The sequence below is a fragment of the Chiloscyllium punctatum genome, chromosome 14 (genome assembly GCF_047496795.1).
Source record: "Chiloscyllium punctatum isolate Juve2018m chromosome 14, sChiPun1.3, whole genome shotgun sequence".
Lineage (NCBI taxonomy): Eukaryota > Metazoa > Chordata > Chondrichthyes > Orectolobiformes > Hemiscylliidae > Chiloscyllium > Chiloscyllium punctatum.
The window spans coordinates 54,991,636-55,005,749 of NC_092752.1; positions in this window are offsets into that span (position 1 = coordinate 54,991,636).

A 14,114-nucleotide genomic window follows, 5' to 3' on the forward strand; every position below is an offset into this window, starting at 1 on the left:
TGAATCAGCAGAACAATCATTCATTCAGCTGAAATCTGAACTGAACTCCGATTGTGGTGGGACTCAAACCCACAAACTTTGAAATGCAACCTTAATAATGCTGTAAAAGTCCAACACGTCTTTAATTGTTCCACAGAGCTGTGTTAGCCTCCATTTTACTGCACCCAACGTTACGGTGTTCAAGTTTTTCATCAAATATTCGTTTATCCTCGCCCCACTTTCCAGTGCCTGGTCCTAATCCATGCATGCTCTACCTCCTCAAGTGTTCGGCTAAATATTACTGAAGTGTTTTGATGACTCTTAGCTTTACCTGACGTTTAAATAGTGAGTTGCAGATAAACAACACCCTGAGGATGTAAGCATTCTTCTTAAATCTTCTCTGAACATCCTCTTTCTAGCGTTTTATCTATATCCCTGGTTATTAACCCTACACATAAGTTTATTCTCGTCATTCACATCTATCCCCTTTCTGTGCACGTTAATCAATTCCTCTCTCAGCTTTCTCCGCTCTCAGATAAAGAGCACCAGTCTAGCTCATCTATCTTTGCAGTGGCGAGAGTATAGTGCTTAAAAAGCACAGTAGGTCAGGCAGCAACCGAGGAGCAGGAGAATCGATGTTTCAGGCATAAGTCCTTCATCCGGAATGACACTTTTGTGTCGGAGTTGATGGAGAGAAAAGGGTTTGGTGGTCAGGTAGCTGAGATAGCGATAGGTGGATGAAGGTGAGGGAGAAGGTGATAGTTCAGAAGGGGGATTCGAGGCCTGGTCCAGACAGTAGTGCCTAGATGGTGTCTTTGGACTGGGATAATGTTGGGGGGGGGGGGGGGGGGGTCGTGGGGAGGTGAAAGCTGTTGAAATACACATTTATTGCATATGGTTTCAAGGTCTTAAGGTGGAATATGAGTCATTCTTCCTCCAAGCATCGGCTGGTAATGGAATAGCGGTGGCTTGTGCCCGAAGAACAGAGTCGCTTCTCCTCAGATGCTGTCTAACATGCTGTGCTTTTCCAGCACTACACTCTCGACTCTGAGCTCCAGCACCTGGAGTCCTCACTTTCGATTGTCTTCACAGGGGGAATGGTCAAGCTCAGGCACCACCTTGGTAAATCTCTTCTGACCATTTTCCCATGGAAACACACGCTTCCTGAAGGCTGGCAATCAGAACAGAAAAACATTATCAAACGAAAAGCAGAAATACCTGAACGAAATCAGCAGGTCTAGTGCATCTGGGGAGAGATTTTCGAGCCAAACGATCCGCCTTTGGAACGAATGGCATGTGTAGGCGGGGCAGGAACGTGAAAGAAAGTGGACAGGGTCTAAAATGATTGAACTCGATGTTGGGTACTGAAGATTACAAGGTCTCTCAGCAGGAAATGACGTACCACTCTTCCAACTCGCGTTGTGCTATGCAGGAGCTCTGCAACAGACCAAACTGAAATAGAGGCATGGGAGCACAGTGGGATGTTGTAGTGACAGGAACCTAGAAGCTCGGGGTCTTTTTTTGCTTGCGGACTGAACGTAGGTTTACTCACTTTTGACACCCGCTGGGGGTCAAAGAGGATTGGAGAATGGTGTCCAGAGAGAAATTGTCCTGCATAGTGCCTGTATTCAGTGTTATGAGCTCGTGGGGAGTGGGCAGTATATTGTAAATCTTCCTGCGCTTCATACTATAAGTAAACACCTCACTGCGAAGCAAAACTACTTAATGATTTCCATTTCAACACCAACATTCGGTACAGCTTACAGAAAACACGTGTTTGCACTTTCACTGTCAATCTGTCTACCCGGGAGCAGTAGTACTCCCCCACGCAGATTCAGACAGCACAGTTCTTCCTGTGACATATCCCTTCGAGAATGGAAGGACAGGTATTAATAACCTGCACTTGGAACGGAGCATCTTTATTGCTCAATAACAATCGTTTAACTATCCTAACTCCTTTTCAAATCACTTAGCTCATAGCCTGGTATGTCTTGGCATCACAAATTCACATCTCAAAACTTCGGAAAGTTATGTGGATTTCTGCGTCTCCGAGCCTTGCATACACTGTTTTTGAAAACGTTTTTCCACGCATTCACTGTAATGTTTCCGCCTCTGCCCTGAAATCGATGGCGCCCCGTGATCGAAATCTCCATCAAAGTGAAACATGTTGTTCAGTCTACTCTATCCATATCCATCAGTATTTTTTACATCTTAAACAAGGCCAACTCAATCTACCCTGCTCTAAGAAAAACAACTCCAGTTTGTCCAGTCTCACTTCTTCAGCCCAGACAATATCCTGGCAAATCTGTCCTGCATCGTTTCCAGTGCTGTCACATCCTATAATGTGAATTGCGTAGGTACAAACAATAATCTCGCTCGAGCTGAATTATCATGTGACATAAATTATGTGGAAGTCCACAGAAACATGTGTTTTTTGAATAAAATGTATTTTCTAATGCTGCCCTGTCCCCTTATCCTGAGACTGATGTTTCAATAATCGCTGGTCCACGTCAGTAAAAGCTACTACAACATGATTGATATCATAACCGCGGTATCGAAATGGATCAACTGGTTTGAAGGTCTCGATGGTGAGACTTGGGCATGGTCACCCAGCAACAGTGAGCACAGCAGCACAGACTGAACGAGGTCAATGTGAAAGTGATTGTAAGTGAAGTGGGAGGGGGAACTTAAAGGAGGTAAGTGATTGCGGGAGGGAGGGAATTCTCTGAGAATCGGTGAGTCTGAATCCTGACATATGACTCGCAGAGATGTGTGTGTGTGAGAGAGGGGGGGGTTTAATGAAAAAAAAAAACTCATAATCTTTCAGAATGCTTTCGTGCAAAATCAACTAATTCCTTTCTACATTTCTTCAGCTTTGGTCACAAGGAGTAAAGTGCAGTGACTCGGATGCGAACGAGTTTACTGCGGCCACAATGCAGAATATTTTAACATTCAAATCATCACGGGGTCATGCAGAGACACGCATTTAAAAACAGCAATAATTACAGTGACAGAGGAGATGTTAGGAGGAGTAGCAGATGCATAACAAGAATATAAGACGAGCGATAGCAGACATGTGGGAATTCAGAATTAGCTGAATCTTTAAATTCGATATCTCCAGATGCTGTGGTGGTTCCATCGAGCACTGCAAGTTGAAGACTGAGTGTGATAGATTTCTAGAAACAAAAAGGTTCAGGGGATAGTGCAGGATATTGGTGAAATGTATGTTCCAATAACAATCAGTTTTAAAATGGTTGCTTCACAAATATCCCCACACAAGGAAGTACCCATTGCTGCAGTCACATAATCCGAGATTCGAGAAGCAGAATCAGACAAACTTTGTGGCACAGCCGCAAATACCAAACAGGAAGTGGGGGTGGAAATGAGCACGTGAAGCTATTCTGTGGCACCAGTGACATGATTGGCAAAGGCCCAGTCATAGATTAATAGACTTATAGAGATGTACGGCACAGAAACAGACTTTTCAGTCCAACCTGCCCATGCCAACCAGCTATCCCAAACCAATCTAGTCCCACCTGCCAACAACCGGCCCATATCCCTCCGCACCCATCCTATACATATAACAACCAAACGCATTTGAAATGTTGCAATTGTACCAACCTCCACAATTTCCTCTGGCAGCTTACTCCATACACGCATCACCCTCTGTATGAAAAAGTTGCCCCTTAGATATTTTTTATATCTTTCCCTTCTCAAACTAAATCTATGCCCTCTAGGGAAATCTATGACCCCAGGGAAAATACTGTGTCTATTTATCCAAGCACGTGAAATGCTTCAGCTGGGAGTGCGTCTGGTCAAATGCGAGGTGGAAGCGCATATTGGTCTCAATTTATTATATTGTTAAAATTCAGCAGCAGCATTAACCCGCAGTGAGGATTGGCTCAGAGGAAGTGTGCTGGAGCCGTAAGAGAGAGGTCGATGAATTGAAAGTATTCTAAGAGATTTTCCTTAACAAAGCGATATTTTGCTGCTTTGTCAGTAAGAACTGCTATTGCACACATCGTCTCCACATTAGTCTCTTGCTCTAGTAAACACTCCAATCATGCATACATTCCTTCCATTCAAACACAGAAACGCGTCCTATTCTCTCTCCATTTGGGACAATCTGATTTGACAATTGCAGGAGCGATATATTGGGTTAGTAATCTTTGGAGACTGGAACGTGGCAGCTGCTGTTACTTAAATTCGATGAGTAAAATCTAGAAAATACAAGCAATCTCAGGAACAGAGACAATAACATTACATTGCTGTAAACTCATTTATTCATGATCTTTCGAAAGGGAAATCTGCCGACCATAACGAGTCCTGTCAACATGTGATTCCAGACCCACAACAATGTAGTTCACCCATGAATGCCCTCTGACTCAGATCAAGGTAAATTAAGAATGAACAACAAATGCTGTCAGACCAATGATAACAACATTCAGTGGGAAAATAAGGAAGAATAAAAATACATGGACAATGGGGAAATGGGTACCGTGTCTGTGTGGACTCGAATTCAACTGATTGTCAAACCAAATAGACACAAGGACACCCACAGCGCCAAGAAGTCAGGACCATGGGGTGACTGCAGGAAGGGATTCAATTATCCGCAGAGGTGTAAACTCACTTGCTCAGTCACAATACGCACAGGTCATTCACCACTTCCATATGTAAGAAGTGATCTCGAAGGCGACCAACTGACAGAGTGAACAGCAAGTTAACAAATGACTGCAGGAGATCGAAACAGCTGTTATTGCAGCTGCTAATCCCAACCAGCAATGAACCCTGCTTGGATGCGTGTTTCCAGTGGAGTTCTACTGTTTTTTGATGTAGACCAATGATTCAGACATAGTTGTAGGAGCCAAAATTCAGAAGTTTGCTGATGATGCAACAAGTGGTCGTGCAGTTGACGATGACGAAGAATGTCAGAGACTTCAGGGATGTCTCAATCAGTTGGAAAGGAAAAATGGCGAATGGAATTGAATCCAGATCAATGATTGTTAACGAAATTTGGAAGAAGTAACAATAACAGTGATTATTCTGTGTGGTGTAGACAGACAAATAGACCTTGGCGTGGACATTCATGATCGCTGAAGATCAATGGACAGGGGAAATAGTTGGACGGACGTGCGTACTGTAGATGTTAGAGATCAGAGGCAAGACTAGAGTGCTGCTGAAGAAGCACAGCAGGTCAGGCAGCATCTGAGTTGCAGAAAAAAATGACGCTTTGGGCAAAAGGCCTTCATCAGGAATAAGGCTGATAGCCTCGAGGTTGGAGAGATAAATTGGGAGGAGTGGGCTTTGGAAAATTTAGCTGAGGATGCAATAGATGGATGGAGGTGAGGATAAAAGTGTTAGGTCGAATATCAGGGTGGAGCGGATAGGTGGGAAGGAAGATAGACAGGTGGGACAGGTGAGTAGCACAGTGCCACGTTGGAGGGTTGGAACTAGCATAAGGTGGGGGCGGGGGGAAATTAGGAACCTGGTGAAATCCACATTGATGCCATGGGGTAGAAGTTTCATGAGGCAGAAGAAGAGGGGTTTTTCCTCCAGGCGTCGTGTGGTGAGGGAGTGGCGGTGGAGGCAGCCCAGGACCTGCATGTCCTCTGGAGAGTGGCAGGGGGGAGATGAAGTGTTCAGTCATGGGGCGTTGGGGTTGATTGTTGCCGGTATCCTGGAGATGTTCTCTAAAGCGCGCTACGAGAAGGTGTCCAGTGGCCCCACTGGAGAGGACACTGCATCGGGAGCAATGGATGCAATAACTGACATGTGTGGAAGTGCAGGTGAAACGTTGATGGATGTGAACGACTTCTTTGAGGAATTGGGCGAAAGTGGGGTGTTGTTGGCGTAAGTTTTGCAATTCCAGTGGTGGCAGAGAAAGGTGCCGGGAGGGGAGGGTGGGTAATGGGAGGGCGTGGACTTGACCAGGTAGTCGTGGAGGAAAGGTCTTTGCGGAAAGTGGATAGAGGTTGGGAGGGAAAATATCCCTGTAGGTCTGTGTTACTGATATTTTTACAAACCCACTGTCACCCACAGATATGTCGATTCCGTCTTCTCCCACCCCACCTCTGCCTCAGTTGCATCCCCTCCTCGAGGACGAGTTCCACCATAGAACACATCAGAAGGCCTCCTTCTTTAAAGACCCGAACTTCCCCTTCCATGTTTTTGAAGATGCCCTCTAACGCATCTCATCCATGTCCCGCACCTCTATCCATGAACCCCACATCTCCAAACACATCAAGGACGGAAGAAGGTCAGAGGAATGTCCTCACCTTATATTCCACCAAATTCCGCATGAATGACACCATCTGCCAATATTTTCGCCACCTCTCTATTGACCCCACCATCAGGGATATATTTCTCTCCGCAAACCTATTGTATCTCCTCGAACACCTTTCCCTCCATGACTACCTATTCAAATCCAAACCCTCCAAAGTCCCCCATTCGCTCCCAGCACCTTCATCTGCACCCACATGTTCCCCCTCACCTCTCACCAAAGCTCCAATGGAGGTCTTCCACATCCATTAAAGGTTCACCTGCACTTCCACACATGTCATTTGTTGTATCTGCTGCTCCACATGCGGTCGACTCTAAATTGGGGAGACCGTATGCCTTCAGACAGAACACTTCAGAGAACATCTCCAGTACATCAGCAAGAATGAACTCCACTGAACCATGGCCAAGCATTTCAACTTCCCTTCCCATTCTCCCGAGGACATGCAGGCCCTGGGCCACCTCAATCGGCACTCCCTCACAACCCGACGCCTGGAGGAAGAACTCCTCATCTTCTTTCTTAATGTGGACTTCATGGGTTTCCTCATTCCTACTCCCCCATCTTACTACAGTTCCAAACTTCCAGTTTGGTACCGTCCTCCAGACCTGTCCCACCTCTTTTGTTTTCATTCCCAACATTCCCTCCACCCTCCTCTCTGACATATTCCCTTCACCCCCTCCTCCATCCACCTACTGCACTCTCAAATATTTAACCAGGTTTCCGTTAAGTGTATTTTCTCTCAAACAATAGTTTTCACTTTCAACTACCACAAATGAACGCCCCCAACACACACACACACACACACACACACACACACACACACACACACACACACACACACACACACACACACACACACACACACACACACGTATAATGGTCCAATGGAGATAGGAATCTTCCCCTGCTGTGTGTATTTGATCTGGGTATCATTCCCATGTGATAGTAAAGGTTTGCCATACTCCCAATGCTGGGCCAATATTGCAGTTTACTGTGCAATGCATTAGGATAGCCTGCACAGCTCTCCATGTTGGTCTGTCATCTTTTCCCAGCTTATACTGTTTGAAGTGTTCCGTGAAAACAATTCAGAATTTGATGAAACAAACCATTTCAGTTGATCTGAAAATACCTTTATTTAATGTTCTCATTCTTGTAATTTTGCTCTTTACGGGTTCATTCCTCCAGTTAGTCCGACTGCCCAGTCTTTTTCTCTATATTTCCACAACATGTTCTCAGTTAATTAACTGTCTGTTTCTGTGTTTAATGTAAGTCTTTCTGTCCCTCTGTATCTTTCGTGACCTTGCTTATTGGCTCCCTAGTGTATCGAGCGCTGACAGTGTGAAGCTCAGAAACAGTGAAACGGTGTGTCTTGGGCTGTTGTTCACTTCGCAGCATGTCCCATGTGGTGTTCCATGTCGGGGTGAAGGTATGTGTCGGGCTAATGTTCACTTCCCGGTGTGTCCCATGTAGTGCTCCATGTTGGATAGGGGTTTCAGCGGTTTTGACTCACGTCTTTGGAAGATGGTCTGTGCCTGTCCACTGAACGTCTGACTTTTATGTTTGTCCCTCTGAGTTGATCGTGTGGTCAGTAACACGAAGAATCCCCTTGAGTATTATTGCAAAGGACTAGGTATCTAACATCTCTGACAATGTTGTCACTTAAAAAACAAATCTCCTTTTTTTAAAAGAGCAAACTAAAAGGCCGAACTGCCTACTGCAACTAGCTGAAGTAAATAACATAGGAGACTTTTAGGTTTTTATATAAATATTGATAACAGTTGCCAGCTCTCACAGACCAGGGTTTCCAGTTTTTCTGAGTTATAACTGTCACCAGGTGCTTGCAGTCGGGGATAGGTTGAATTCTTCAATAAATGATCTCTCTCTGCTCTTCTCTCTGAAATCTCTCTTGATGTTGTCTCCTCCTGGATTACACATCTACGTGCAATACTGAATGATCTTGGATGTGTCTTTCTGCCAAGGGATGAGCTTATGGAATGTTAGTACATTGGAATATTTCATTAGTAGACGGTACTGTATCTACTATTCCCTTATGGTTTCCAGTAGTTAAGTTATTCTAAACTCATCTTTATGTATATATTTTTGTTTGAGTGTTTAAATAAATTCTGTTTTGCTTACAGTTGAGTGGTTTGACCAGCCGCATCACGTCTGGAATACCCATTTCACATCTACATTTACTATAAGGTAGTGGGGCAGCATGGTGGCTCAGTGGTTAGCACTGCTGCCTCACAGCACCAGGGACCGGAGTGCAATTCCCGCTTATAACTGTGTGCAGTCAGTACATTCTCCCTGTGTCTGTATGGTTTCCTCTGCTTTCCTCCCACAATCCAAAGATATGCAGGACAGGTGAATTAATCAGGGAGATTTACCCCATAGTATTAGGGGAAAATATAAAGTAGGCGATTGGGTTGGGTGGTTTGGTCTTCGGTGGGTCAGTGTGGACTTGTTGGGCCGTAGGGCCTGTTGTAACCTAAGACATGGTTGGCATTCAGGCTACAATCTTGAAAACTTTAAGGCAGACTGATCTCATCCGTAACAAACTGGGGACACTCATCCGGTTGGAAATCGATCAGTCCAAACTGGGTGCAAGATTAGAATCCCTACATTGTGGAAGCTGGCCATTAGGCCCTACAAGTGCACAACCGCTCTTCGCAGAGTAAACTACTCAGATGCATTCCACTAACGTATTACTCCATATTTACCCCTGACTAGTGCAACTAACCTACACATCGCTGAATAGTACGGGCAATTTAACATGACCGTTTCGCCTAACCTGCATATCTTTAGGCTGTGGGTGGAAAATAGAGCACCTGGAGAAACCCATGCGCAAACAGAGAGAATGTGCACAGGGAGATTGTTAGGCTCAAAGGGAGCGTCTTATATTTGTTAGTGTCTTTTGGTCTGGGTGTTGAATTCGTTGGGTTTGTATAGTGATTTGCGTAGTAATTTCTACTTCTGTCTCTAAGAGTTCTCTGAGTTTGGAAGAAGTGAAGTTGGAGATTTTACATAAAGGTAAGCAAAGCAAAGCTTTTAGAATTGGCAGACAAGCTGAAGTTGTGTTTGTGTTTGTCTGTGAGCAAAGGAGAGACAATTTCAGCTATAGCTTGTCTTTTAAAGTTTGGTGGAAACACTATCAGAATCTCTGGAAATGGCTAGAATTCAATTGCAGGTGAGGAAGCTTGAACACGAAAAGGAATTAAGACAATTTGAAATAAGATTAAAAGTAGAATTAAAAGAAGAGGACAGTAAGAAGAAATACAGAAAAAGAAAGAATAAAAGCAAAAATCGAGAGACTTTCACCTTCAAAAGTTACCAATGTGAAAGAAAAGTCGACTTAACAGGGTGGAGATGAATGTAGACGGTGGGTTAAATGAGAAGGATAGTGAGGATGAGCAACTCTACGGGAGCCGAAGGCCTGATGGGGATCTGCTTAAATATGTACAGGCATTGTCTAAATGTGATGAGAATGTTGTAACTGTCTTTTCAATTTCATTTGAGAAAGTGGCTACATGAGTGCAGTGGCCACTGACCATGTAGAGTTTGTTGATCCAAACAAAGCTGGTATATATAAGGAGTGGGGTATGTGCATTCTTGTCGGAAGAGGTATCTGGCCAGTATGAGGAAGTGAAGACATGAGCTTGCGCCAGAAGCCGACAGACAGTGCTTTAGAATATAAAATTGCGTGCCTCATTAAACATACAGTGAGTGCGAAAGGATCAAACAAAGTAATTTTGAAAGGTGAGTCATGGTATTAAAAACAGAGCAACTACAACACTCTTAGAGAGATTCTTACTATGGAGGAGTTCTAAAACTCACTTCCTTTAGGCCTGAGAACTCGTGTGGAAGAACAGAAAGTTGAAATGGCATGATTAGAATCTGAAATGGCGAATGGCTTTCAGTTGGTCCATAGATCATAGTTTGGCTTCTGGGAGAGCTTGAGAAGAATGTGCAAGATCTTCAAATATATACCTGTGTGTAAGATTTAGTGGCATAGTTCAGGAATAGCAGGTAAAGAGGTTACAGCATTAAGAGGTACAGAAACATGTAAATCCTTTAAGTTGAGTCATGAGGAGATATGTCATTGAGAAGGACTATGAGGGAGATGAGAAGTGCTCCATTACGAAACGTGTGGTTGGAGCGTTCGGTGGAACCATCAATAGAAATATTTCACAACTGGGAATGAGGCCTTGAGCTTGTTGTTAGCGTTACAACATTTCAGCATTTAAATTGCCAATAACGTGTCTTAGACTAGTATACATATACTTATCAGAACGACTGAACGTTTTTCGAGAAATTTAGGAAGAAAACGTCCAATCTGTTCAGACAGAGTTATTATTGTTGCCATTCAATTTGGAAGTTATACAAGTGACAGGACGATAAACCGTACTTGCTAACAAGTTGTCAAGACTTGGATGAAGAAAAGCAGAAGCGTTCTGTGGCAGAAGTAAACTGACTGAAATAAAATGGAGTTGTGAATGTCTGCATGCTTAGTGTCAATGCAATATATAAGTTTTTTAGTCTACTGAGCCAGTATGAATAATGGGTTTAAAATGAGGCCATCTTTATATATTTTTGGTTTTTTATTTCGAACGGTTAGTTGTGACCATGCTGTCACTTTAAAACGGGTATTTTCTCTTTGGTTTGTTTTTGAAAAGAGGTCTTAAAGGCAGAGATACCGAACTTCCGCCTGAAAACAGCTTAAGTAAACAACTGAGAAGGTGTTTAGGTTTTAATAAAACGTTGGTAACAATGGAAGGGCAGTGGCCAGCTCTCCCAGACCAGGGTTTCTTGTTTTGTTTTTAGCTGCAGCATTCTGAAGCTGCTTGGGATCCCAGATGGGGTGGAAGTTTCAATACATGATTTCCAGCTGCTATTCTCTCTGAAAACATTCTTACAGTTGCTTCTTACCGGATTGGAGAACCGCACATAAGATTTTGTATTTGAAATTACCATTATGCCAGGGGGTGTGTTTATGGGATGTTCCTGAATTAGCACAGTTAATTAGTAGAAGGCACTGTATCTATTGTTTGCATAGAGAAGCTATCCCAAATTTTTCTTCCCTTTGATTGTGTCTTAATTGGAACCTTTGAATGGATTACATTTTGCTTCACATTGAGTGAGTTGACCAGTTGCAACACATCTGGAAGACACAGTTCACATCAACATTTAAAATAAGTAAAAGTTAAGGTCGAGGCTGCCAGCTTAAAATATTTTGAGGTGGTCTGGCTAGGTCCATAACACTTGTAGCTACGGGGCTCCTGATTGTCTCCTGTTATTGAAAAGTTATTGGAGGGGCTGGGGATGGTTTGCTGGAGCTCTCTCAGATATTCAGGAAGACCTGAGGATTTGGTGAACCAACTCTGGATGGAGCCTGGGGACTGCAGTTACAGCATCTGGGTGTGTAACATGAAACCAAATGGAGCAGAGGCTGCAGAGAGGGGAAGCTCTGAATCCACGGAGTGGGTGTGTGTGGGGAAAAGGGTCTTCTGGATCCACCAGGTGTTTTCCAGGAAGAGCTTCCCAAGCTCCACTTAACCCAGGAGCAGCCTGTGATGGGTCCCTGACTGAACAAGGAGCGGTGTCACCTCCTTCAACACGTCCTGCAGCTTCACACCAGGAGGAGGACGGTGCTGCCAGTGGCTGTTAGGGTCACTGTTTCAGTCAACTTCTATGATCAGGAACATTCCAGGCAGGACTAGGTGACATATTCATCATCTCCCAGTACCTCAACATCAATGTCACCATTCGGTGACGGAGAATATATATGCGGGATGAGATGAATGTTTTCTCTCTCAGCAGAGAATTGCCGGTTGTATCCGTGTTTTCTCAGTATAGCAGTAATCCCGATGATGTACATGGCTCTGTGGGTCCCCATGTTAATGAGGAGAACTAGAGGAAATGAAGGAACTCTAACCTCATTAATGTTTCAATATGCCCATGTACAGTAGAGCATGTTGGTGAATACCCACTGTCCTGGTAGCAGCCACTGTCTCATCATTCAGAAACAGTCAGCTATTCCCATCGTCTTTGAGTCTCCATTCGGAAAGAAAGGATAGCCTTTCAGATAACGGCTGTCCCCTTGATACACGGCTCAAAACATCCTCCCCCTGACCACTCCCCACCGCCAACTAAACATGTCAAAATATCCCGTGTGTACTAAGAGCAATGGGGCCATTGGGAATGTCAGCGAGCAGACCACCAGTGAGATGGAGCAACACTTCCCATGTCTGAATGGGTCAGAGTGAACTCTCCAGAACATATTGTATCACTATGTCGTGTAATCCCTCTCCATTTCAGAAACATATTATATTTCTTCCTGAAAAAGCTGGCAGGTTATATATTCCGTTATATTCCACTTGGCAAAGCATTTTTCATTGACTTCACCTTTCATATCAATTTGCAGACTCTCCACATTATTTTGATAACTTAATGTCTTGCTTATCTTAGTGTCATCACCAAACTTAGTAGCAGCACATCGGTTCTATCATCTTGATCATTGATATCTAATGTAAACAGTTGAGGACCCTGCACTGGTCACTATGTGTCAACACTAGACACGTTCTGTGGAACTGATTAAGATGGATTTATCCGGAGTGCCTGCTTCCGGTCTGATACCTAGTCCTCCCCCATTCCTGTGTAACCGCGTCGAAGGGCTGAATAAAAACGAGGAGCTTCAGTCAGCAATCCAGCCCCGTGAGTCTGTTCTCCCATTGAATACAATCGTGGCTGACATCATCGCGGTCTCAGTCCCACCTTCCTGCCCACTCTCCTTACCCCTTCATTAACTCAGTGCCCCAGCATCCCATGCAATCTGGGGTAGTGAATTACACAGAGTCACAACCCTTTGAGGTAAGTAAGTTCTCCACACCCCTGCTTTAAATCTGCTCTGCCTAATCCTAAAAATATGATCTCTTGTTCTAGTTTTTCCCACATGAGGAAATATCCACTCCACACTGACTATTCAATCACGTTTAACATCCTCCAGACCCCAATAAGGTCTCCTGTCATTCTTCTAAACTACAGAGAGTACAGGCCTGAACTGTTCAAACTCTCTTTAAAAGAAAAATTCATCTCTGGAATCAATCTAATTAATTGATCAGTAACTTCACTGTAACTACATACCTTCTGCAGTCAGGGCACCAAACCTGAACACAGTATGTCAGTTACAGTCTCCCTAATACCTTGCAGAGTTGCAGTAATTCTTCCCTCCCTTTATACTCTATTCTTTTACAAGTAAATACTGAAATTGCACTTGCCTTTCTCATTCCCTGCTGTAGCTGCATGTGTGTTTTCTGTGGTTTAACAAGGACGCACAGATGCATCTGCACGTAAACACTCTGAATTTGCTCTCCATTTCCATAACATGTTCGATTCCTCTGAAAAAAATAGTTAATCCCATATCATCCATGTTAAAGTTTAGTTGCCAGACATGACACATTCATCTAAACTGTTCATGTTCATTTGTAAATGTTCTACATCTTCATTACATCAACCTACTTTTCCACTTGTTTTTGTGTCAGCTGAAAATGAGGCTTTCATCTTTTCTCTCCTCTCATCCAAGTGAGGAAGTGAGGACTGCAGATGCTGGAGACCAGAGTTGTAAATTGTGGTGCTGTAAAACGTAGCAGGCCAGGCAGCATCCGAGGAGCAGGAGAATCGACGTTTCGGGCATAAGCTCTTCATCAGGAATGAGGCGGGTGTGTCAAGCGGGCTAAGATAAAAGGTTGGGGGGGAGTTTGGGGGAGGGGCGCTGGGAATACGATAGTTGGAAGGAGGTGAGGGTGAGGGTGATAGACCGGAGATGGGATGGGGGCGGAGAGGTCGGGAAGAAGATTGCTGG